Source organism: Ovis canadensis, chromosome 3 (genome assembly GCF_042477335.2).
Source record: "Ovis canadensis isolate MfBH-ARS-UI-01 breed Bighorn chromosome 3, ARS-UI_OviCan_v2, whole genome shotgun sequence".
In the NCBI taxonomy this organism is placed as follows: Eukaryota; Metazoa; Chordata; class Mammalia; order Artiodactyla; family Bovidae; genus Ovis; species Ovis canadensis.
Window position 1 is genome coordinate 102,974,550 of NC_091247.1, and position 25,754 is coordinate 103,000,303.

The 25,754-nt window shown below is 53.5% G+C and overlaps 1 protein-coding gene across 8 annotated transcripts in view; it reads right to left on the minus strand.

Moving 5' to 3' along the window:
- INPP4A (inositol polyphosphate-4-phosphatase type I A) overlaps positions 1-25,340 on the minus strand; it is a 117,655-nt gene extending 92,315 nt beyond the window's left edge. For 7 of the 8 annotated variants that reach the window (XM_069583887.1, XM_069583886.1, XM_069583882.1 and 4 more), the window contains exon 1: positions 25,065-25,340. The gene's annotated coding sequence lies outside the window, so the exon portion shown is untranslated. Of the gene's footprint in view, positions 1-4,087; positions 4,545-25,064 lie in introns of those variants that run through there. The other variant, XM_069583880.1, reaches the window with a different exon arrangement.
- Positions 25,341-25,754: the final 414 nt, after the last annotated feature.

Genomic DNA, 25,754 nt, shown 5'->3' on the forward strand with positions numbered 1-25,754 from the left:
TGGTGTCTCCCGGGCCCTCGGGGAGCTCTGTGTCCATCTCAGCTGAATTATGTACACCTGTGAGGCTTCGATCCTGAACCATCCACCTGTGGCATTCCACTGACGTCTCACTGGGGTCAGGACTGAAACCATCAAAAGACAAACGCCACGGGCAGGTCTGAGGCGCAGACATGGGAGCGGCCAGCCTCTCCCCACAGAACTGACTCTGGTTTGGTTTTACTCTCCTTCCATCCTTACCCTTCCCGCACAGCACCTTTAAATTTTCTGTTTTCTTTACTGAGATGTCAAAATTGAGGTGTCTAAGGCTCTCACCTAAGCCATGAAATTAAAAGACACTTGCTCCTTGGAAGAAAAGCTACGACAGCGTATTAAAAAGCAGAAACATTATTTTGCCAACAAAGGTCTGTCTAGTCAAGGCTATGGTTTTTCCAGTGGTCATGTATGAATGTGAGAGCTGGACTATAAAGAAAGCTGAGTGCTGAAAAACTGATGCTTTAGAACTGTGGTGTTGGAGAAGATTCCTGAGAATCCCTTGGACTGCAAGGAGATCCAACCAGTCCACCCTAAAGGAGATCAGTCCTGAATAGTCATTGGAAGGACTGATGCTGAAGCTGAAACTCCAATACTTTGGCCACCTGAGGCAAAGAACTGACTCATTTGAAAAGACCCTGATGCTGGGAAAGACCGAAGGCAGGGGACATCAGAGGAAGAGATGGTTGGATGGCATCACCAACTTGACAGACATGCGTTTGAGTAAGTTCCGGGAGCTGGTGATGGACAGGGAAGCCTGGCATGCTCCAGTCCATGGGGCTGGACACGACTGAGCAACTGAACAGAATGAAGGTTCTCACCTTTCTGTCCAACCTCAAAACTGTACTATTTATCTCATTTACTTAGAGTCATCACCTGTTAAATTAGTTCATGGTCTCACTGGATTAGAAAGTAAACAAAGTATGACCAGTGATGATGAATTTTAACCTCAGTTCTAGAATTCTACCAAGGTAAAAAATTTATGGACAGTTCAACTAACAGGTTGCTTCCCTAAAGCCCATTTATAAGTTAATTGGAACCTAGAGAGTATTTCTTTTCCTATAAACTCACCATTAAAATGAGACTTAAGTTTCCAAGCTAATAAGCAAATGCTTACTTAACACATTTGTTCTTTTGCCAATTTAAAATAGGAAAAATGTTATAATCATACAAGAAAATCAAATGTGAGTTTACGTGGAGGGGGGTCTATGCAAAAGTTCTGTTACTCAAGGAAGAGCAGTTTTCCAACTAGCACACAGCAGGGAGCCCACGAGGCTGAGAAGAGCCCTCTGCTCACTGCCAAGGGGGAGACACTGGGTCTCCCTCCACCCCCACCCCTGCGGGCGTGTCACCAGCACAGGGCAGGCTAGCACAGGGCAGGGCAAGGAGAAAGGAGACGGGGAGATCCAGGCCACGGAGCAGGGGACGGCGTGGGGACGAGGCGTGCGTGTGTGTCAGGGCGGGGGTGGGTGTCCAGCTCAGGCACCGGTGTCCTTGGGGATACACACAAGGAGGGGCTGTGGGGCTGTGAGACAGGATCAGAGAGAGACGGGAGATGGAGACAAGGCCGTGAGTCCCCAGAGAGGACGCAGAGGACACTGTCACCTGCTGGCCTCCCGCGGCCTGTGAGTTTGGTGGCTGGCCCGTCCCTGGGCCTGGCCCACCTGGTGCAGCTCTGTAAGCGAGGGGCTGTGTGGTGAGAGGGCCCGTGGATTCCACTCTGCCGCTGACCACTGGGTGGCCTCACTTCTCTGCACCCCGATTCCGCCACCTGCCCAATGGGAGGACAGACACGCGCGACTCAGGGTGTGTAAAAGGCAGCCGTGCACAGGCAGGCAGAGCACAGCAGCGGGCGCTCGGCCAGGCCCCAGGAGCTCGGGCGGCTCATGGAATCAGTGACGGGGGGACGTGCGTCAGCCCTCCTGAGCCAACAGGGCCTGGCACACAGCAGTGCTCGGTAAGGTCAGCGTAAGGAACCTAACAACACAAGGTCCCTTCCCGCAGAGCTGCGGGAGCAGGACTTGTGGGAGAGGCGCGGACTCAGCGAGGAGGGCAGGGCTTGCCTGGGCCTGGAGCCAGGGAATCAGAGGGAGCCCGGGACCAAGCAGCCGTCCACCCATGGGCTGGAGAGGCCAGGTCCACACCAGGGGGAACCACAGGCGCACGGGAGCCGGGGCTCAGCGTAAACAGGGGGCAGGAAGCAGGCCTGTCCCCTGGGGAAGAGCATAACCAGGTCTGGCCAGTTATTAAAACCAGGGCCTGAGAGCCAGGGACTCAGGGACTGAGGGACCCAGGCCCCCAGGGACTGCAGGGACCCAGGCCCAGCCACTGAGGGGCTTCGGGGACCTACAAGGAGTAACTGAGGGGCTCTAGGACCCGTGACCAGCCACCACCAATTGTGGGGAGAAAGGGAAGATGAGCTGAAGATACAGAACAGATTCAGGAACACAGACCCTCATGAATTTTCATCACATTACTTACGAAAATATAAATAAATACGTGTGAGATGCATTCCTACTCCTCGTCATTTCAGTCCAGCACTTAGAAGTGACGGTTCATATGTCTGGCCTCTGGCGCCCCTCCTCCACAGCAGGAGGGCTGTGTGCTGTCTGCCCTTCTTTCCCTTCCCCAACCTGACTTCCTGGCGCAGGCAGGCATTCAATAACTGTGTATCGTATCAATGAGTCAATTATTTGCACACTTCTCAGTGCAGTTTCTCTTGGGTATTTACACACTCCATCCTTCATGTCTCCTGACCTTGCTCATGTGACTTCTCCTTGTGGGGACCAGGAACTCACACTGAATGAGAAACCCATACACTGACCCTTGGTGGGCCATTTCACCCAGGAGACATCATCTAACCCACGGGCTGTTTTGTTTTCAATGTACAGATGAGGAGAAAGAGGCCGCCCAGGGCCATCTGGCCACAGCGAAACAGCGAACCCAGACATCACCACACGTGCCCCCAGCGAGGTGCACCACGGGCCCTGATCCAAAGCTCTCTCTTTCCCAGACGAGCGTAATGGTACAGGAAGGAGACAGGCCTCGCCTAGTCGCTGAGTGCCTCTCAGTGTCTAAAGGGCCCTCCTGCAGCTTCATGGGTTCAGGAGAAGGAAGGCCCGCGGCCGCCCAACAGCCTCAGCTGGCCACGCCTGCGCCTCCTCATTCCATCTGCAGTCTTGGGCAGTGCCGGGCTCAGCAGGTTGGGATGTGGGAGGTCAAATAATGTCCCCCACCCCTGAAAGATGTCCCCGTTCTAGTCCCTGCAGCCTGTGAGTGCTATTTACACGGCATGGACTCTGCAGGCACGATTAAGCTGCGGGTCCTGAGGGAGGAGGCCATCCTGGATTATGTGGTGGGCCCTACAGCCAGTGTGAATGTCCTGAGAAGGGAGACACGAAGGGAGATTTCAGAAGAGAGCCATGTGACAGAGGCAAAGGGAGGCCGGGTCACAGAGCCCGGCCTAGGTAGGAGGGCGGGCCCACGAGCTGAGGGAGCAGCAGCTTCTCTGGAAGAGGCAACAACTGGATCCTTCTCTGAGCCACCACGGCCCTGCTGACCCCGTGGTCTTGACCCTGTGATGCTACCGTGGACTCCTAACCTCTGGAGCTGTGAGAGGATGAAGTTCTGTTGTTTTCAGCCGCCAAGTCGGTAGGAATTTGTGACAGCAACCCCAGGACACTGACGTAGCGGACGACACGAGAAACACGGGTGAGGCCGCCGGGACACTGCCAGGTGCACGGCAGGAAGCCAGGAACCTCGCCAGTGAAGTGGTTCCTGCCACCGCCCGGGACCACCAGCCAGTGCTGTGAGCTGCGCACACAGCCTCAGGCTGCCACAGTCCTGCCGATACTCAGAAACCGCCTTCACACATACTGGCTGTCTCGATTCTGTTTCAAAGGGAGTTTCCAAGGCTGCCCCAATTCTCAGCGCATCCTACATAAATACAAAATTTTGCCACAGACATCTGCCTTAAACACGCAGTGCCATGCCTCCGCTGACCCCACAGAGGAGGACCCCGGCCGCTAGAGCCAGGAGCGGTGACCAGGCCCCTTACCTTCCGCAAGCACAGCAGGAGCACCTCCCTCAGCCAGGAGCCCTGCAGCTGCCAAAGCAGCGGCAGCCGGAGCGGGCCCCTGGTGTGGGGCCTGCAAGCCCCGCCCGCGAGCCTGGAAGAAGGGCCGGCAGGGCCGCAGAGGACGAGTGTTAGCGCCGGCCCCCTCTCCCCTGCTCGGCATCTCTGCAGCCTGGCTCTGTGGTCGCCCTGCTCCCGGTTTTCCTTCTTGGAGGCGGGGTGGGTCCCAGGTTGGAAATGCACGATGTGCAACCCTACTTCCTCTGGCGTTGGTGGCCACTCTCCGGGCTCTGGGCAGACGAGGCCAGATCCCGGGTGCTTCTGCCCTCCAAGCCCTCTTTCAGGAGTCCCCTACCTTGGCTCCAGCCTGCGAGGGACGTGAAGACCGTACCTCTCACGGGCGAGCAGCCCGCCACAGCAGGCTCAGGGCGGAGCCTCCAAACCTCAAGAGTGTTCTAAAGAAAAAATGAACAGAAAGAGGAACCCCACTGGCTTCCCGAGCACCGCCCTCCCAGCCCCCGACCTGTCTTCTCTGCACGCCTCTTCTCTGACCTCCTCTACAGGTACAAGGGCTGGGCTCCCAACCAGCCACCACAGCAGCCTTGGGACTGAGCCGGCAGAAGAAGGGACCGCTCAGCGCTCCTTGGCCTGGGGAGCCCCTGGGTGCCTGTGTCTAACACCTGCCCGCCCCCACTCACAGGGGAGGCCTTGCAGCTCGGCCTGATCCTATGAGATCCCACAGGGGCTTGTATGCAGGCTTCCAGACACACTCCTGGGACAACTCTGAGGGGGGTTATCCACATCTTTCTCCCGGGAGCATCCCTGGGCCACTTCACACAGGAGGGAATGTGAGCAGGCACGCACATGCCAGTAGCCTCCACTACCCCACCTCCTGGGACTGAAGGGGGGGCCTTGCAGATGCCCCTGCCTATACGCTGCTGCTCAGCGATGTCACCACATAACTGCTACAGCGCAAACCACCAGGGCCCGCTCGCAGACTGAGAAGCTGACGACGGCCATCCAACACGACTCCAAAACACCCATGTGTACAGTGCCCCCGTCCAGGTCGTTCCCTTCCGTCCCAGACACACAGCATGATAGTGGGAGCAGCTGAAACCTTGGGAGGGCCCAGCCAGGGCCAGCCTCAGGCAGAAAATATTACAGCTGGAAGCCGGCTCACTCCCCAGGCACGGTGTGGTCCCGGCTATCAGAAGAGACCCTCAGACCCTTCTGAAGCTCCTGTGCTTGGCCCTGTGGCGGGCCAGGCAGAGGAGAGCCCTTCAGAACCACTATTCTAGAAGCTGGGTCCAGGCAGCCTTGATAAGCCTCATTCAGGATGCTACGGATAAGTCTGAAAGGTCTGTATGTAACTAGAGGGCAGTATTTTAAAGCCTAACTTACAGATGATAATATCTGACCAAGGAAAGTTACAGGCCGAGTGAGAACTGCAGGAAATGGGGAGGAGTGTGCAGACCTCGTCCAAGCCCCCGCTCTCCCTGCAGCCAGGGTACTCCGTCCACACTTCGGGGCAGGGCAGCGCACTCCACACGCGTGCCAAGCGCGGGCTGGCAAAAGCCCCCCACCATCAAGGGAGCTCTGCTTAAAGAATCCACAGTACAGCCTGGCAGGGGGACCCCATGCAGCTGGGCCAAACAAAGAGAAGCTATGTCCCCGTGAGCGGAGGGCACCAGGGTACAGTCAGGGCAGGAGAGGAGGGCCAGCGGGCAAGGGCGGGCAGCAGCAGTGCGGGACAAGGGTAACCGCGAGCATGTCTACACATAAGACATACACACCCTTGCTGATGCGTACACAGAACGCCTGGGGAAGAAGACACAAGAAGCCCGTGGCGCTGGTGTCTCCAGGGAGGGGTCTGGGTGGCTGGAGAGGGGACAAAAGGCTGACTTTACCGTATACCCCACCACACCTTATCATTTATGAACCACTGAAGTGAACAGCTGCTGTGAAACGCAACATGAAATGTCGTCATCACATTTGACAAATCAAGCCAAGAACACGGAGGTTTTGAAGACTCCCACCAAGTGAGTTTGGACCGTAAAGAGGGCTGAGCGGCGAAGAATTGATACTTTTAAACTGTGGTGCTGGAGAAGACTCTTTGAGAGTCCCCTGGACAGCAAGGAGATCAAATCAGTCAATCCTAAAGGAAATCAACCCTGCATATTCACTGGAAGGCCTGATGCTGAAGCTCCAGTAAGTTTGGCCACCTGATGCAAAGTGCTGACTCACTGGAAAAGACTCTGATGCTGGGAAAGATCAAAGGCAAAAGGAGAAGAGAGTGATAAGAGGATGAGATGGTTGGACGGCATCATGGACTCAATGGATATGAGTTTGAGCAAATTCCAGCAGATAGTGAAGGACAGGGAAGCCTGGCGTGCTGCAGTCTGTGGGGTCACAAAGAGTCAGACACCACTGAGCAACTGAACCACCACCACCAAGTGACACCAGAACAGGAGAGGGGCTTGAAGGAGCCCCAGTCTGGGGCGGCGCCACCCGGCAGGTGAGGGGATGGAGGGCCGCGCCTGTCCCTGGCAATACGCCCACCCCCACTCTCTCTGCCTTCACTTCCCCTCCTCCAACTGGGCGCCTTTAGCGTGTCTTCCTCCCTGACCACATCACGACAGTGTACGGCTCGGGGATACAAATGCTTTGGGTGCCAGAGCGCCAGGATCTTACAAGCATGCCTTGGCAGACGCAAGCCAACACCTCCGCAGCCTCTAGTCCACAGGCTCAACCACGTTTCCTGGCGGCCCTGGGCCCCTGGTGCGGAGACCTCAGAAGGCTGAAGCCGCCACTCAGCTGTGCCACCGCAGAGAGGGGACTCTGAGACAGCTGATTCACATCTAGGAACACACACCTCTGGGTTCACACCCCAGTGCGTTCTCTTCCTCACGGCCCAGTCTTCACAGGCGGTCTATCACACTCTTCTCCAGGGCTGGTTTCATTTCCATCATTTCGGGGACACGGCTTCAGTGCCACCACTGCAGGCTCTGAGGGACATCCTGCCTGTGGCTGGGCACTTTGGCCACCAAGCGTCAGGCCACGCAGGGCTCAGGGAGCAGAGATGCCCACGCCTACTGGCCCAGCCCAAGCGGAGACCAGGCCGCCAGCCGTGGCCCACAGAAGTGGTTAGCACACAGGGGTGGTCATAACAACCACTGCAATCTGAGAAAGGGCCTCCTCAGACCATTTAGAAGACTATGCTTTCATCATTTAAAACAATAACAATGATTCAACCAACCAACCAATCAGTAAGATACAAGCAAAACAGAATTTTAAAGTCTGAAGAAACTGCAGTGTGGGATGAATGCAGTCTCAAATCTTGGGTTGGCCTCACCTCCCGAGCCTCCTTCCTGGTGTGTTACCCCCACCCTGCCCACACATCTCCCTGAACCCCGCAGCTCGAGCCCCCACCCACAGCCCTGACATCTAACTCATCGCTCCATGAAGCCCTGTGAGGCCCCCGAGGCCCAGGAGAGGAGGCGGCCCGTGTCCTGTGTGCCCTACCCTCCCAGCTCCTCTGAATCCTCTAGTCCGCAGGAGTCTTCTCACAAGCCTGCACACAGGGAAACAGAATTCCTCTTTCAGGTTAAGTTTAGGAAGAAAACACCCAGGGCAACCAAGCCCGGAGGCGTGGCTCCTTCCTCCCAGAGGTGCAGAAGCAGCCCCAGGTTCGTCAGCGGGTGAGGGGGCCAGGCGCCCAGCACACATCAGGTGCAGAGGGACAAGCTGAGGGGTTTGGCTTCACCTTGCGGACTCGCTGGGGTGACCGCGGGCTCTGCTCTCACCTCCCTTTCCTAAGTTAGACTGAACCCCAACATGACCGGGAAACGGCAGTCTTCCCACAACAGCCTGAGGCTTTCCTTTCCCTTCTGACAATGAGGTAGTGACTTTCCCTTTCATCCATTCAACAAACATCAATTATACACTGATTGTGTGCCAGGCACTGTAGGACACTTCTGGGGATGCAAAGAAAGCTGAGCTGTTGGCCCTGCCCTGAAGAACACTGATGTCTCAGGACACCCCACATCCATTATGGTCACTGGGTATGCCCCCTGAGAACAATCCTCACACTGGTGAACGCCACGTGGAACATAACATCCCCACACAAGGCGGTGAAGCAGAAGTGAGCCTCTCAGCAATTCCTCCAGACCCTTAAGGAGCTGCTATTAAGCAACCACACACCGAGGAGGGGGAGTGGAGCAGGGCAGGGCATCCAGCACCCCACGCAGCCCCCCAGGGCTCCTCGGGTAGACAGTTGCACTCTGACGCCGCTTCTCCTCTTCACCGCCCAGCACTCGCTCCCTTCCTCCCAACGAGAGGTGCCTGCTGTTACTAGAGGGACCAGACCACCTGCCCTCTCTCAGCCTGAGGGGCAGGGGTGTGCAGGAGACCCACGCCAGGCAATCCGAGTGCCTAGTTCCCCAGCCTCAGGGGTGAAGGCTGAGCCAGGCCCACAGGTCAGCGGACTCCTGCCCCTGCCCCGCCCATCCCGTCCCACGTGAGCGCCGCCTGCATCCCTGACTGAGGCGCCCCTGACTGAGGACCACCCCGACCCCCCTGGGGGTGCCCTCCACACCTGGGTATCTCTGGGCCAGCGGTGGCACCATCTTGAACTCGGATGTTCCCGAGGGCCTGCTATGTCCCTGGCAAGGCTGCCCAGGCCAGGGGCCTCACAAGCTGTGCCAGCCACCACCTCCCATAGGCAGCAGTGCTGCTGAGGACTCCAGGTCGCTCCACCTTCCCCTCCCCCGCCGCCCACTCTATGACAGTGCCTGCCCCTTTAAGAGTGCAAGCTGAAATCTGGAAATCAGAACCACTTCCCTGGGGCGAGGCCACACTTTCCATTCACCCTGCAACACTCAGCACTCAGCACTCAGCGTGTCCCAGCAGTCTTTGTGTCCTCTGAAACACAGGCGCAGCATCTGGTCCCCAGGGCACCTGTGGAATGAGAAGGCAAGTCCCAAATGACACGGGGATGGATACTCCCATGCCCGGGAGGAAAGGTGGTTCTGAGAAGTTCGATGGGCGTCTCGAATATTTTATTCTCAAACACGAAAAAAAGAATTACATTTTCACTGAGAAAGAACCAGACGGCAAAACAATCTGGAAGGTCAGCACCAGCTCACACAGCGATGCTGCTGGGGTGCGAGGAAAGATGGTGAGTTCACCCTCGGCCTGCAGAGCCGCCGGGGGAGAGAAGGGGAAGGGCTGTGGGAGAGGCCAAAGTCCTTCCCGTTTCAAAATGGAAGTGAAGACATCTTCAAAGGCGAGGAAAAGCTGTTATTACCCATGAGCGGATTCTCATGAGTTTTAGAAACGCAAAAGGAAGTTTCTGATTTCAGAGGCATGAACTCAGAGAATGTTTCTGGTAAAGGTCCTTGAACATGTGCACGTCCAGACACCCAGCTCCCAGGGGTTCCAGTCCGCCAGAAAGCAACGTACAGCCCCCCGCGAAGCAGCTTCCGGGGACTACAGCCTCCCTGGTGGGGGTGGTGAAGGGCTGAGGGCTGGGTACACACGTGTGTGTATGAAGAGTGCATATACGTGTGCAAGTGGCAGAGTAAGTGCCGGCGTGAGCGGCGGGTGCAGCATGACTGAGCACGCGAGAGGTGAGAGGCACACGCTGCGCGGGTGTTGGGCTGGGTGGAGGGAAGGTAACAGGAGCAGCGGCTCTGGCCAACTACACCCAGACGTGCAGCAGACAAGGGCTCATGCCCAGCGGAGTGTGGCACAGGGAGGGCCCCAGGCCTCTCCTATTCTGGGGTCTGCCATCCGACAAGCTTTGACCGTAGGCACTGCTAGTGTAGTTCATGCCTCCCGGGTGGCTGAGTGGTACAGAACCCGCCTGCCAGTGCAGGAGACACAAGAGACGTAGGTTCAATCCCTGGGTCGGGAAGATCCCCTGGAGGAGGGCATGGCAACCCACTCCAGTGTTCTTGCCTGGAGAATCCCATGGACAGAGCAGCCTGGCGGGCTACAGTCCATGGGTCACAAAGAGTCAGACACGTCTGAAGCGACTAAATAAGAACATACATCCTTCTTGAAACGCAAATGCCTGTAAAAGCAGAACACAGTCATTTTTACGGACACCGAGAGTAAGCTGATTCTCAGATCCCTTTCGCTGGACAGAGAGCAGGGCCTTGAGATTACCTTCTGAAAGGAAAAGCAGGACGAGGAGGGAGGAGGCAGGAGAGACACAAACAGACCCAGGTGACTCTCAACTCTGCTGGTAAGGCCGGCCCTCCCACCCTCAGAGGGAGACGGCTCTGGCGGGAGAAGCAGTCTTCCCCACCTGGGCCCCCACTCCAGGCCCCTTCCCACCCAGGGCATCTCGCCCACTGGCCCTTGTCGGATCTCACACCCTGCCTGAAGTCCCCCCACCTGGGCAGCCCTTGCCTCTGGACACACCCGGGGCTCCAGAAATCCCGAGGGCCTAGTGGGGAAAGCAGATCCAGCCTGCAGCCTCAGCACCTGGTGCCCCGAGAACTCAGATGAGACCTCTACCATTTCTGTCCTTTAAACGAGGAACTAAGGCCCAAGGGACCCAGGGCCCATTCCAGGCTTGTGTGTTAAGACCCACGTGAAAGAGGGGGAGGCCTCAGGCCCTTGAGGTTACTTACAATAGCTGCCCACACCTCCTTTCCCCACAGAATTTCCCCAACATTTGCCAACACTTTCCCAACAAGCACAGAGACTTATCTTTCAAAGCAGGTAACAACTTGCAGCAAAGACAGCGAGTTGCCTCCAACGTCCATTCTTCCTTTCCTCCTTAGTACCAGGCCCAGGACCTGAACTTCGGTTGGCATGGGGCCGCCTGCCTCCCTGACTGTGGCCAAGGGTTCAGCTCTTGCCAACAAGACACAAGGAGAGCTTGATGAGGAGTTCTCAGGGAGTTCAGTTGCCTGCAGCCTGCAAGGCCCCAGAGCTGGGGGCGCCTCTGGCTGCCTTCCTGGACAAGAGGGCTGGGCCCGGGGACAGGAGGGCACACGATCTGACTGCCCACCTCCAGACAAACAGTACAAGGAGAGAAATAAACACCGCCTTTGACTAAGCCTCTCTTCCTTCAGATCTGCCGTTAACACACAGCTAGACGCTAATCTTAACAATTTTACCATTTCCCACTTAAATCCAAAGGTGGACAATATCACCATCCTGGAGAGCTAAGAGCTGGGGATAAGGAAGGGTAGTATTTCAGATTTAAGTTGATTAACAGTCCCATTTTCCCAGAAAAAGAACTTTAGACAAAGCATTCTCAAATTTACCCTGGGCTCCAGGCTAGGGTGAGTACATTCTCATAAGAACTTATAAGCAGAAAAAGATTCATTTTGTTTGAATTATTTCATAGAACAGTTTCTTCCCAACACAGTCAACACTTATAATCCTAAAAAAGCTAACAAACTCTATTTCCAGGCCTGCTTGAGTAGCAAGTTTAAAAGCTTTAATATACCGAATTCCTGTTCACTGCCCCAAACGTTTAATAGCGTGGCTTGCATATTCATCACAGACAAATCTAGGTTATGAGGTAAAAATAGCCCTTGTTTTTATTCATTACAGTTCGTCCATTAAATTAGGTTCGCAGTCTAAGCCATGGGCTGCTAGTCGCCGTGACAAACACTGGTACAACTAACAGTTTATGATACAGCCAACCTACGGGTCTATAACAGTGGTCAGATCCTGTCACGCCCAGTTCCAAGGAATGATACAGCAACTACATCCCAGGAATTCGATCACAGCTCATCTAATCCTGTCTGAAACGAACCATATCGACGACAGTTGAGAACCCTCTTTGCCACAGAAGGGGCTGAGGCTGTGCTGGCTGCTCTGAGGAGGACGAACCTGCACACCGGACAGTGTGGCCTGAGCCCCAGGAGCCTTGGGGCTGGGGTGCAGTAAGGCTCACAGCCCCGTCGGCAAGTCCCCAGTGCAAAAGGCCTACATGGTCCCAGGTTAGAAACTGATGGGAACCAATTTAAAACCTGGGTCTCCTTAAGCAAGGTGGCAGTGCTGGTATCACGGAGCATCCCTCTCTCTGAGCCAGTGACCCAACCCTGCAGAAGGTCCCTCGCTGCTCCCAACCCACCTGCTGGCTTTGCTTCTGTCTTTGACCAACAAGGTGAACACCTAGTCCAGGAAAGATATTTGACTAATTAAAGAATGATTAAACAATCAAGTCGACTCAAAATGCAAAGATCTTCCTCCTTCTGCTGGGGTTATTCAAAATGCCATACAGCTCAAAGGCACCTGTGACGGCAATCACAGAACACACGGCCTAGCAGAACACCAGTATTTCCAAGACTATCAGTGCTTTCAAGTAAGATGCATTCTCGTCCTTGGGGGCTCCGCAGGGTTCAGGAAGACCCACAAATGAAGAACGTGACAGCTCTCACCAGCGGGGGCAGCCCTGAGCTAGGAGGAGGACTCTAGAAAGGGCAGTCCTCGTTCAGTTTTATCCACCTGAAGCTCCTCCTTTTCATTTAGCCTGTGCTCTGGTAACTTTAAATCCATGTACCCTTTGAGTTAAAGGTCAAGAAGGTCTACTACGAAATAAAACAGCCCTAAAAGCCATGGACGGAGGAGCCTGGTGGGCTGCAGTCCATGGGGTCGCGAAGAGTCAGACACGACTGAGCAACTTCACTTTCACGCACTGGAGAAGGAAATGGCAACCCACTCCAGTGTTCCTGCCTGGAGAATCCCAGGGATGGGGGAGCCTGTTGGGCTGCTGTCTATGGGGTCGCACAGAGTCGGACACGACTGAAGCAACTTAGAAGCAGCAGCAGCAAAAGACAGTAAAAGGAGGTCGGAGAAGTCAGGGAAGGATGTTACGTTGTCAGAGAGAATCCAGAGATGCATGAGACAATAACTGTCCATAAATTATCAGAGAAAAGGAAACTACTGGGGAGTAGAGTGGTCTCCAAAGAGAATGACAAGGATCTGGGCTTCAACACAGAGTGCTATTGTATTGGGGGACTTTGTGCAAAGAGCCTCAGAGTTGAGGAGTGGGGACAGGTTGCAGGGGAGGAGCCAGGGAAGGCACCAGACGCCCCGCATGGGGGAGTTTGGTCTACACGGCGCACAGGGCGCGTCCATCTCCACTAACACGCCAGGCGTCCTCCCGCGTCTCCAACACGGAGCTTCTCCATTCTAGAAAGCTGCTGCTGAACCACTGCAGAGGGGCGGGAAAGTGAATGAGCACAAGGCAGGAGGTGGACTTCCAAGGCCACAGACTCAAGAAGCACTTCCCTAAACAGGCTGTGTGTATACGCGGGTCTGAGCCCAAGGCCAGCCAAATCAAGCACACAGAAGGCTTCGCCCATGCTGCCCTCGGGCACCATCACCATCCACAGCGATGCAGGACTGGGGCCCAGGGGCAGAAATGCTGGGAGTGACCTTCACTACATGCACAAGGAAGGACGGGATAAGACTGAGGCCCAGCTTCACCAAGTCACCTGCAAACTGAGGGCAAAAACAACTGCCGGCTCAGGGCCCTGTGGGGCTCCTGTGCACAAGGCCTTTGGGCCCCACATCTCTAGGATTATAAGAAACAGCCTTCACTCAACCTCCATGACCTTCCCTGAGTTCCAATGGGCAGATTCAAGCACTTATTAGGGAAGAGCGGGGATGCAAGACCAGGGAGAAACAGGCAAGAGGAGCTTTGGAGCAAGGTCCTGGTTCCTTATCAAAGAATATACACAACCATACCTTGGAGCTGTTTTGTAAATACTGAACTCCCTTCCAGGTGGAAAAAATTAACAATTAATGATGGTATGCAGCCCACAAGCATGTAGAACCACCAGCTGGACCTGAAGGCTGATGATGCTAACTCCTGCTTACCTCACCACAAACCCATTAGAAGAACGTCCACACGCTGATCACACCCTCTTCAAACAATCACGATAAAACTTCTCACTATCGGCCCCAAGTTGGGACACAGGGTTCTGGGGGCATTAGCCTGCTACGGCCCCCTTTGCCTGGCAAGGTACAGTAAAGCTATCCTTTTCTACTTCACCCAAAACCCTGTCTTCGAGATTCTAATCAGCACCAGCGCACAGAGAAGCTGAACTTTCCACATGACGCCTCCACCCCAGGTGGGCGTTGACCAGCTCGGTGTTTCCCCAAGGCCAACCAGCTCAGCCACCTCTCCTCCTGCAAACCAGAGTAATGACGATGTTTGGAAGAGTCTGGGGCATCTTGGTGTTTCCCGGTACACAGCCCCATTCTAACTGGACTGTGTCAAAGATTCCATTTCATAGGCCATTTGGTTATCACCCAATTATGCAATGTGATCACTGTTTAGCATGTGTTTATGCAGAACACAGTCAAAGCAATCAGTAAGAAATGTGAAAATATTTAACATTCCACTGCACAAAATCACTAGTTTCTATGTGCTTTAGGGAAAAAAAAGTGTCCGCAGAAGACAGCCGGGTCAGTGGCCACCTGACCAAAGCTCTATGGGTCCAGAGCCCTCCCCCACTTCCCTCTTCCTCCTCCTGCCCACATCCTTCTCCTCTGACCTTTGCTGGCAGTCCCCTGCCTCTCAAAACCTCCTTCTTCTGCAACATTTCCCCTCAGAGGTGCCCTGAGCAGGACTCAGAGATGGGTCACACTCCAGCCTTCTGAACAGGGACACGGTAGGAAGAGGGGTTATCAAGACTGCAAAGATGCTGGGCCTCCTGCGGGAAGGTAGCTTCCCTGGATGGGCACTGGGCCAGAGCTGCAGCACACAGACCTCTGCTGCCTGTACTATTCAATCCACACCCCACCCCTCCCCATCAGCCAGGCGCCTTCCCCATTTGACACATAAGAGTTGACTCAGGTTCTTGTCCAGCACTTTCTCTTCCCACATCACAGCTTGCCCTGTTCAAACACCAGACACAGACAGCCCAGAGACATGGCTGCAGAAGCTGCGACGCCAGATTCACCCCTGCGTGAAAGAACACCTGACTGTCGACAGCAGCCATGGTGACTTAGGCGTTGTCCCGTCATGCTCAAGCCACAAAGGTGAGGGGGTGTCACAGGCAAAGTGGGGCTGGCCTCAAAACAAGGCGGACACTAACACCTGTCCACATCTATCTCCACCTGCATCCCCGTTTCCTCCCTCCCTCGGGAGGCCGCTGTATGCTGATCGCCCTGTTAGAAGGATGGGTCAGGTATCCAGAGTCAAATCTTGAACCTCTGACAAGCTGACACGCTCCCTGCCACTGCCTCCGCACACTCCACCCCACTCTGGTCTCCGTGTGGCCCTGCTAATGACCCCCAGCATCGTTAGGAGGGTCAAACACCACAAAAAATAAACCAGAGTAAGACCAGGCAGCTGAGGCCCTTGCCCTGCTGTCCTTGGGCGGCCAGCTCCATGACCCCAGCCGGCACCACGGAAAGGCCCCTCCTGGTTCAGACTGGTGGCTTTCCAGCCATCGTGAGCCATGGACCCCCAAGGCCCCCTCCCCAGGAAAAGACCCCATGTATGTACACCCAGAGAAGCCCTCTCCTTTCTGTGCTTGACTCTTGGATTTATTTAAAAACAAACAAAAAAACACAGTAAGAAACAATCACGATACCCACTCACACACCACGTGCAAATAACTAGGTGTTTTATTAAAAAAAAAAAAAAAAGCTTCCCCCCCAGTAGGAAATCTACTTTGACATTCTATATTCTATTCCAAAAAACGTTTAAATCCTGGTCACAACCTCAGGCTGACTTCACCAACAACTGCCATCTGCAAACATGTTCTGGCCCCTCCCAGCCCGTCTGCCCCTCGGCCGCTCTTCCTTCCTCAGCCATTAGCAGCAGAGCTGTGGCACTTAATCTGAGATGGCTCCCATACATCATGTTTACATATTAGGATGGACCCTGAAAGCCCTGCAAAGTCAAGAAAATCCAGAAGAACCTCAGCTCTCGAGCTCCAGGAGAAACCTGGAACCCCGCGGGGAGGGGGGGTTCCACTCACCCAAACGTGCAGCGGGGCTGTGCCTGCCCAAAGGGATGACAACGCTGAACACACGCAGGGCGCCAGGGAGAGGACCTGCTGCCATTCAGAGGGCCCCCGAGGTCGCTGTCCCTGCAGGCCAGGTCCTCCGACATTCCCCACGCCCCTACGAATGGCACGGGTCCGTTTCTGCCTGATTGAGTGAGAAGTAGCAGAGAGTGCACACCCCACACACCTGAACACACTCCAGGACCTGCTAGGGGAAGTGAGTCAGCAGGGCCCCAGTCCCCACGCCCTCGGGGGCTGCTGTTATCAACACCGTCCTGGAGGAAGGTCGGGGTCTCGCTCAGAGAGGCCGGAGAGGCTGCGGGCAGGAGCTGGGCACTCAGCCAGGTCCATACACTGGGGCAGGGGGACAAGGAAGGCAAGGCTCCTTAGACACTTCGCACACCCCTCGGCTGACACCATGGGCTGATCTCCCAACTTTTCTCTGCTGCCCGCCTTTTCTGCAAACTTTCCTCTCTGGATTCTGTAAACAGCAGCCCCATTTCCAGTTGAGGAGTGGGAGGTGGCCTTGATTAGTCTAAGAGAGCAATTCTCATACTTGATCTTGCAGGAGAATCACCTAGTGGGCTAGTTTATAAACAGACCACAGGGCCCTCCCTGAGTTTCTGATTCGGTTGGCAGGTTGGGGCATGAGACTGTATGCCAAACAAATCTCGGGTGATGTTGAGGCCGCTGGTCTGGAGACCAGGCTCAGAGAAGCACGGCCAGGTCAGTCAGCCCGCAGCCTCGTGTTCTGGTATCTGGGGAGGCCGTGTGATCCTCACCACTCCCACTGGCCAGAACGGGGCTGGGGACTGGCTGGCATGCGTCCTTCACACAGTCCCGCTGGCCCTAAGGATCATCCCAACCACTGGGAGGCTGACCCTGGGATGTGGAACCTAGGTCCTCAGTGAAACTGCTGCTAGAGAGGGCTCTGGCTGAGACCCTCGATGTCCTTACTGTTTACCTGGCAGGTGGGCGACAGCACCCCAGCCGACACAGCCCATAACCCACAACCCCAGGGAGACCCCTGGACTGGGCGTCCACATCTCTTAGGAGGGCCTGCTCTCCAGACGCACCGGCCTGCCCACATGCATTTCCTTCACACTCCCAGGACCTGCACACCAAGGTCACCCTTCTTGAAAGCTCTAATTAATGGGCTAGAGAATGCACCGCTGAAATGCGAGCAATCCAAGACAGGGAAGGAAAGGAGGCCCACGTTTGAGAGTGAGGGAGTTTCACCAGAGGCTGCTGTAACAGCCGCTCAAGGGCACGGGTGAAGTGCAGAGCAGCGGACAGGGAAGAGAGAGGCTTTCAGGAGACCCCAGCATCCTGCCTGCAAGTGGAACGGGTCGGGCCATGCAGGGTCTCAGGGTCTGGACAATGACCAGGTGTCTGAGGGAAGGCTCTGAGAGGTTTCAGGAAGGGAGCTGAGGAGAGCGGATCTCTTGGCGCCTCCAGCGGTCCCCTCCCTTCCTCCTGGAGGCCAGAGGACACCCATCTGTTTCCTTGACCCCATTCCAGAAAATGGACACCTCATCTTTATCCCCACAGCATGCCCGCCCACGCCAGATACTGCCTGCTTCTGACACCTTCACCAGGTGACCCCGACTGAGCAGACTCCACATGGAAGGGCCTGCGGTGTCTCAGCTGCCCCAGGTGAGGGACTGTGGGCAGACACGAGGGACCAACTGGGCTGGCTGGCAGGCATGTGACAGGGCACAGGCAAGGTCCAAAGAGAGAGGAGACGAGCACCCAGGAGCCCTGGGCTCCCATTTCCCACCTGGGTTATGTCGAAAGGGATGGGTAAGAGATTAAACCCAACGAGAAGAGGCTGCTCTGATTTCCAGTCCCACGTGGACTCCCGCACATGCTCACCATATAACCCCGTCCTAAGCTTCAGTCCCTGGGAGCTCTGCCAGCGTCAGGCACCGCTCCACACACCCGATGGGTCTTAACTCCTTCACCCCCGCGACAAGCCTCTGGGATTGCCACTGCCTTCAGCCCAGTTTTACAGATGAGAAAACCAGGCACAGAAAGATGACGCTCCTTCCCCAAAGTCACACAGCCAATTGGAGGGTCCACAACAGTTCCAGGAATAAAACAGTCGGCTTTGAGAGATGTATATGCTCACCAAACAGGACTGAGTCAAAAAATCCTTCACTGACACATCCAAAACAGGAACTGCTACTACTGGGGACTCCAGGTAGTTAATGTTCATCCCCACACGGATACGCAAAGGCACTCATTTCAAAGTCATGTGACGGAAGCTATGTAATTTCAAGGAAATGGTGCTAGATCTAGGTAGGCCTGGGTTCAAATCCCAGTTCAACCCTTATAACCACCCTCGGGTGGGGCCTTACCCACACCTCACCTCACCCTCACCCTCCCCCACGACACCATGTGCCTTCTCCCAGGACCTTGCTGAGCGGCGCTCAGGAAATGTTAGTTTCCTTCTCCCTTAAGGATGAAAAAGGCACTGCCCTTAAAGATGTCGAAGGCTGCCATGAATAATGTCCTAACTTATAGTACGTTCCACAGTACAGTAAGATAAACAACCTAATGAGGAAAAATGGGCAAAGGCTGTGAACAGGCAATCCACAAAGGATATGAACAGGTAACTCCACAAAGGATGGGGAAAAAAAGTCGCTCAGTCGTGTCCGACTCTTTGTAACCCCATGGACTGTAGCCCACCAGGCTCCTCTGTCCATGGAATTCTCCAGACAATACTGGAGTGGATTGCCATTCCCTTCTTCAGGGGATCTTCGCAACCCAGCAATCGAACCCAGGTCTCCGGCATTGCAGGCAGATACTGCACCGTCTGAGCACCAGGGAAGCCCACAAAGGATATGACCAGGTAACTCACAGCTAAAATAAAAACTAGAAAGAAAAGGTTTTCGATACTTTTGGTAATTTGGGAAACGTAATTTTAAAAGTAACATTCTTAATCCACTAGTTTGGCAAAAATTAACAATATTTGTACTCTTCAGTTCAGTGTTGGCCAAATTAAAGGGGAAAAGGGAATTTTACACATCATCTGTGCTCTGACGAAAAGAGAGATAAAGCTGCTTGGAAATGGGATGGGGTGAGGAGGGCAATTTGGCAAAGTTATGCATTTAATATTATGCATTAACCCAGGAGCAAAAAGATCTTAATGACCCGGGTAACCACAATGGTGTTATCACTTACCTAGACCCAGACATCCTGGAATGTGAAGTCAAGTGGGCCTTAGGAAGCATCGCTACAATCAAAGCTAGTGGAGGTGATGGAATTCCAGCTGAGCTATTTCAAATCCTGAAAGATGATGCTGTGAAAGTGCTGCACTCAATATGTCAGCAAATTTGGAAAACTCAGCAGTGGTCACAGGACTGTAAAAGGTCAGTTTTCATTCCAATCCCAAAGAAAGGCAAGGTCATAGAATGTTCAAACTACTGCACAATTGCACTCATCTCACATGCTAGCAAAGTAATGCTCAAAATTCTCCAAGCGAGAGAATTCCAGAAAAACATCTCCTTCTGCTTTATTGACTATGCTAAAGCCTTTGACTGTGTGGGTCACAACAAACTGTGGAACATTCTTAAAGAGATGGGAACACCAGACCACCTGACCTGCCTCCTGAGAAACCTGTATGCAGGTCAGGAAGCAACAGGTAAAACTGGACATGGAACAACAGACGGGTTCCAAGTTGGGAAAAAGAGTATGACAAGACTGTATATTGCCACGCTGCTTATTTAAGTCACCTACAGAGTACATCATGAGAAACGCTGGGCTGGATGAAGCACAAGCTGGAATCAAGATTGCCAGGAGAAATATCAATAACCTCAGATACACAGATGATACCACTCTAACAGCAGAAAGCGAACAGGCACTAAAGGGCCTCTTGATGAAGGTGAAAGAGAGTGAAAAAGCTGGCTTAAAACTCAACACTCAAAAAACGACAATCATGGCATCCAGTCCCATCACTTCATGACAAGTAGATGGGGAAACAATGGAAACAGTGACAGACTATTTTCTTGGGCTCCAAAATCACTGCAGATGCTGACTGCAGCCATGAAATTAAAAGACTCTTGCTCCTTGGAAGGAAAGTTATGACCAACCTAGACTGCATATTAAAAAGCAGAGACACTACCAACAAATATCCATTCTGTCAGAGTCATGGTTTTTCCAGTAGTCACGGATGGATGTGAGAGCTGAACCATAAAGAAAGCTGAGCACTGAAGACCTGGTGCTTTTGAACTGTAGTGTTGGACAAGACTCCTCAGAGTCCCTTGGACTGCAAGGAGATCCAACCAGTCCATCCTAAAGGAAATCAGTCCTGAATATTCATTGGAAGGACTGATGCTAAAGCTCCAAAACTCTGGCCACCTGATGGGGAAAACTGACTTCTTAGAAAAGAACGGGATGCTGGAAAAGATTGAAAGCAGGAGGAGAAGGGGACAACAGAGGATGAGATGGTTGGATGGCATCACCGACTCAATGGACATTAGTTCAAGCAAGCTCCGGGAGTTGGTGATGGACAGGGAAGCCTGGCATGCTGCAGTCCATGGGGTCACAAAGAGTTGGACACAACTTAGTGACTGAACTGAACCCAGAAAATCTACTTCTGGAAGTCTAGAAGACTGAAACATCTATGTTGACAATGATGTGGTTCACAGATTCCACACTATTTTTAGAGCAGAAAACTGGAAACAACCTAAATGTCAATCAAAAAGGACAGGTAGGTAAATTACGGTGCACTCACACTCTGGAATACAGACCAAACTTTTCACGTCAGTACATACAGGTCTCCAGGACACAGCATTAAAGCAAATCAGAGAAAATTCTGTAAAATGTATCTCCATTTATATTTACAGTGAGAACATCCGTCCACTGAGGAGGCCTAGAAGCAGCAAGGGGCACACCTAGCACCCAGATCTGGGTTTTTCACTTCCATTCTCCACGAAAAGGAAAAATGGCTGAATTCAGGACTAGAAAGTACAAGCTGAGTCCTGGCGGTTTGGGGCCAGAAAGTAAAGAAGTTCCCAAAGAATGAGGAGGACATGTCAAAAGAACCTAGGAGCCAGCTGGAAGCGGCTCCTGCAGGCCAAGTCTGGGACAATTTAAGCAGAAAAATTAATAAACAGGGCACTTGTCTGGTGGTCCAGTGGTTAAGAATAAGCCTTCCAATGCAGGGGACACAGGTGCAATCCCCGGTCAGGGAACTGAGACCCCACATGCCAGGGGCAACTAAGCCTGCCTCCCACAGCCACTGAGCCCACACACCACAGCCAGAGAGCTCCTGTGCAGGAGGCAGCTAGGATACGCCCACCAGCGGCAGTGAGGAGCCCGCACAGCCAGAACTTTTTAAAAAAAGAACAGTGAGAGTAACTCTGTTGCATAAAGCAGGTATTCCTGAATGCAGAGATGTAAACTAGAGTAAATGAGAGAGAAAGGAAAGATCTTCCTTTTAGTACAATTCCAACTAATAAGCATGGAAAGAAACAATGAATCAGAAAGTCACCATCTGTCAACTATCATAACTGATCTGGGTAAGAATCATCAATGGATTCTAAAACAGCATATCTACATAGTCGCAAGCGATCTTACTATGATATACATGTTAACAACAAAGGGAAAATGGTAACTTTCAGTGAGGAAAGCAGGCAGACACCCTCTTAATCAGGTGACGAAAGTCAGGATTAGTGAATGGGACTCATCAACAGCATCTGCCGCCCACCACCTAAGATGCCTGCAATATCACCCCCGTGCCGCATCAGCCAAAAGTGCATAAAGTGAATCTAAGCAGGAGGAAACCGCATGCAAACCCAACCTGAGGGACATTATCCAAAACACAGGTAACTGTCTCCAAAACTGTCAAAGTCAGGAAATACAAAGAAAGACTCAGGAACTGCTCTGGATTAAAGGAGACTAAAAAGGCAGTACAGTTTAACACAGCACATAATCTTGGATTTCCTTTTGCTCTAAAGTGGCTACTGCCAAGATCTTGAAAAAGATCTGCAGATGATTAGTGTTGCGTCGACATTTAACTTCCTGATTTTTAACCATCATACTGTTGTTCTGTAAGAAAATGTCCTTATTTTTATGAAACACACAATAAAGTAAAAGTGTATCAAGTCTGCAACATTAAACGTTTCAGAAAAGTGTGCATTGTGCTAAGTCACTTCAGTAGTGTCCAACTCTTTGTGACCCCATGGACTATAGCCCACCAAGCTCCTCTGTCCATGGGATTCTCCAGGCAAGAATACTGGAGTGGGTTTCCATGCCCTCCTTCGGGGGATCTTCCTGACCCAGGGATTGAACCCGCGTCTCCTGTATTACAGGCAGATTCTTTACCACTAGCGCCACCTGGGAAGTCCTGAGACAGGAGTGATCCCACACAAACACGAGAGAGGATAAAGCAAACGTCAACATTCGGAGAATCTGGGTAAAGGGTATTTGGGAACTCTGGATTATTCTCACAAGTTTTCAGCGAATCTGAAGTAATACATTAAAAGATTTTATGAGACCAACGTGTGCATACGCACAGAAACACAGGTAAATTCCTGGGGATTAAGTTCAAGATGGTATTTTTCTTAAAAGTACAGAGACAGAATGAAGCCGGCCTGCCCCAGTGTTAATACTGGTCTCCCCAGAAAAGGCTCTCCTCACAAAGCTGCTGCTCCAGGACACTGGAAAAAGCTGTGCTGAAGGATCTCTCAAGACTAGGACTGGCTCCTTAATCAAGTTCCACAGAAGCAGCAGATGTAATCAAGCCTTCTTCTCTGCAAACGTGTGCTACGCTTCCTCGGTGAAAGCCAAAGACTCCCGAAGCTCTGAGCAGCTGATGCCGCCACAGGGCCCTTCCTGGAATACATAATCTCTAAAGGCGTTTCCCATAAGAAACCAGGATAAAACAGTCTTGGTCCCATGTCTCCACCTCTACTCTCACTGAATTCGTGACATGTTATGCCACGGGTCAGTCTGTCCCACGGGCTTTTTAGTTCCATTCCTTGGGTGCATTTGCAGATTTGCCGGCTGAAGAGAATGCTCCCAGGCAGGCAGCTGCCTATAGGGATCTGGAGGGCCAGCAGTTCTGTCAGACACAACCTGTCTCTCGAGTGCTTTGCAACTTACAACAACCTCTCATGGACGTTATTTGATTTCATCCTTTCCCTAAATTGATTTTCTTTTTAATTACTAATGGCTTAAAGTCTAACAGCAAGACAACAAAATATCCAGTTTCCAAAAACGACAGGATATAATGTCTACTCTTGGCTTTGAGTCTAGAAGGGAGGCAGTACTTGCACCTGAGCAAACTTAACACTCTGAGATGGCCTAAGCCTAATGAAAAAGCTAAATAAGTAGCTAACAGAATAAATACAAATGATTCTACCGCTGAGCTCAGTGGAAATACAGCCTTCCTTTCTATGAATTTTTCCAGCATTTATTTCTTTTAGCCCTGTCTTCAGGGCAAACTCTCCCTATAACTGTAACTTTGGCTTATTTATAAGACACCACAGAGAACAAGGCCTTGCGGACTCCATTCACACGCGATGCCACCCCTGGGACAGCACCTCGGCCTCCTGACACAAAACCTCCACACAACTACACTGACCTTCCCACACGGGCACCATCATTTCAACTTTATTCCAAGAAACCAGTGAATTGACTCTTCCAGAAATAAGCATTTCCACAAAGAACCCTCCCAAACAAAGGTCCTAGCCTAACTCCAAAGGCAAAAATTCCTGATAAAGAAAGCCTGTTTTTAAAGAAAAATTAGGCTTCATTCTAGGACAACTATAGCTAGCCTATGTGCACTTACCAATGCCAACAGCATCTAGATTCCAAAACAAACTCAGCACAGTAGGTTTTGTTCTCACCTTCCAGAGATGAGAAAATTGAAAGACAGAGCTAGCTACTGGCAGATGCAGGACTGGCACATAAGACAGCTCGTTCCATCGCCAACCCTACTGCCCACAGTCCATACCATCCACCGTGCATAGAGATGAATCAGGCAGAATCTCACTGCAACACTCAAACTGCCACCCCACCCCCTGCTCCCTCGGTTTAGATGCCCAAATGGGCAGGTGGCAAACCCAATTCCACTCTTCAGCAGTCTCCCAACACAAAACCTATTAAGTGGCAAAGCAAGAAGACAAGATGGGCTTTACAACTGCCCATACTTTCTTACCCAGAGGATTATTTTCATGACCTGTCATTATGGATGAACTCGGGGCAGGAGGAATACATGATTATGTAACGTCAGAAGGCAGGCGACAAGGGGAGAGAGAGCGGAGCCCATCAGACCCCATCACAGCTCCCTTAGCCCACAAAGACGTAAATTACCGTTGACGTTTTGAGTGTTTCAATCTCCTATGGCCTACACATTCAGGACTGGCTTTTCAAGAGCCCGTCACAGAAACCCTGCAGGTCTTTCGGGCCTCAATTCATTGACTAGCAAAGCCATGAAGAAAGAAAATATCAAAAGCAAAGATGTCAGAAATGTTGTCGGGGGCTGTGGACCGGCAGAAAAGGTCAGAGTTTGGAAGGATGGGACCAGATTTCCTACATCGAGGGGCATGTTTATTTTAACCCGGTTCTGTTTACACCCGAAACACCGCGAGGCCTCGGCGTCTGGAGTCACCAAGACTCAGTCCTGGAGACGCACCAAGCAGGCGCCGCGACCTGCCTGGCCTTGGGGCCCCGCGTCCCCGCATCCCGGCCCCCCGCCGCCCACTCCAGCGCCGCGCTCCCCTCAGCCCCAGGCGGCCCGAGGCGTCATCCGGCTGGGGGTCGCTGGGGTCGGACTGTTCTCCAAAGACGCCACCGCCCGGGAACCGCTAGGCTGTACGATTTCCATGACAACCGCGGGCGCCTGACGCGTCCGGCGCGCCCGGCGTCGAGGTGTGCGCCGCGCCCCAACTCCGCCCGGGCAGCATCCCGGTCACCAGGCGGCTCGCGGCCGCCGCGATGCTCCCGGCCCGGCCACCTACCTGGCGCCTCCGGGCCCGCGGCGCCCGCGCCCTGCCTCCCCGCCGTCCTCGGTGCCGCCGGGGCGCGCGCCCGAGCCCCGCCGCAGCAGCGCCGCCTCTGGGTCGCGAAGTCGTGGACTGCAGTCTGGCTCCAGGTGTCGGCCCCCCGTCCCGGCCCGCGGCGCCCACCCCAGCCGCGAACCCGCAGCCCGCGCTGCAGCTCCTGGCCCGCCTCCGCCGCTGCCGCCGCCGCTGCCGCCGCCGCTCCGGGGGCCACGCCGGCCCCGCCCCCTCGCCGCGCATGCGCGCTCCCCCAGCTCCCGGCAGGCCCGCCCTCGCCCGCCGGGTCCTCCTCCGCGGCGTTTCGTGTGGGTTCCTTCAAAACTCGCTGTGCGATGTGACGAAATCGCCTGCGAGGAGTTCTTGAACTTCTGCACTTCAGTTGGACGATGCCGTGTTCGCCCTCAAGTATACTGAGGCTTGGAGGCCCTGGCGCATTCCCAAGGAAGAAGGCCCCGGGGAGGGCCGCGACGCCGGGAGCCGCGCTGGCCGTTTGGGAAGCGCGCCCCCGGGTCCTTCGGCCGCGTCTAGGAAACTGAACATTCAACCTAGAAATAAGCAAAAATTAAAACCGTACTTTGATGATACAGATAAGCAAAAAGAAGACAGGAGCTGCTAACACTCTTCCAGACTGTCCTGGCATATTGTTCA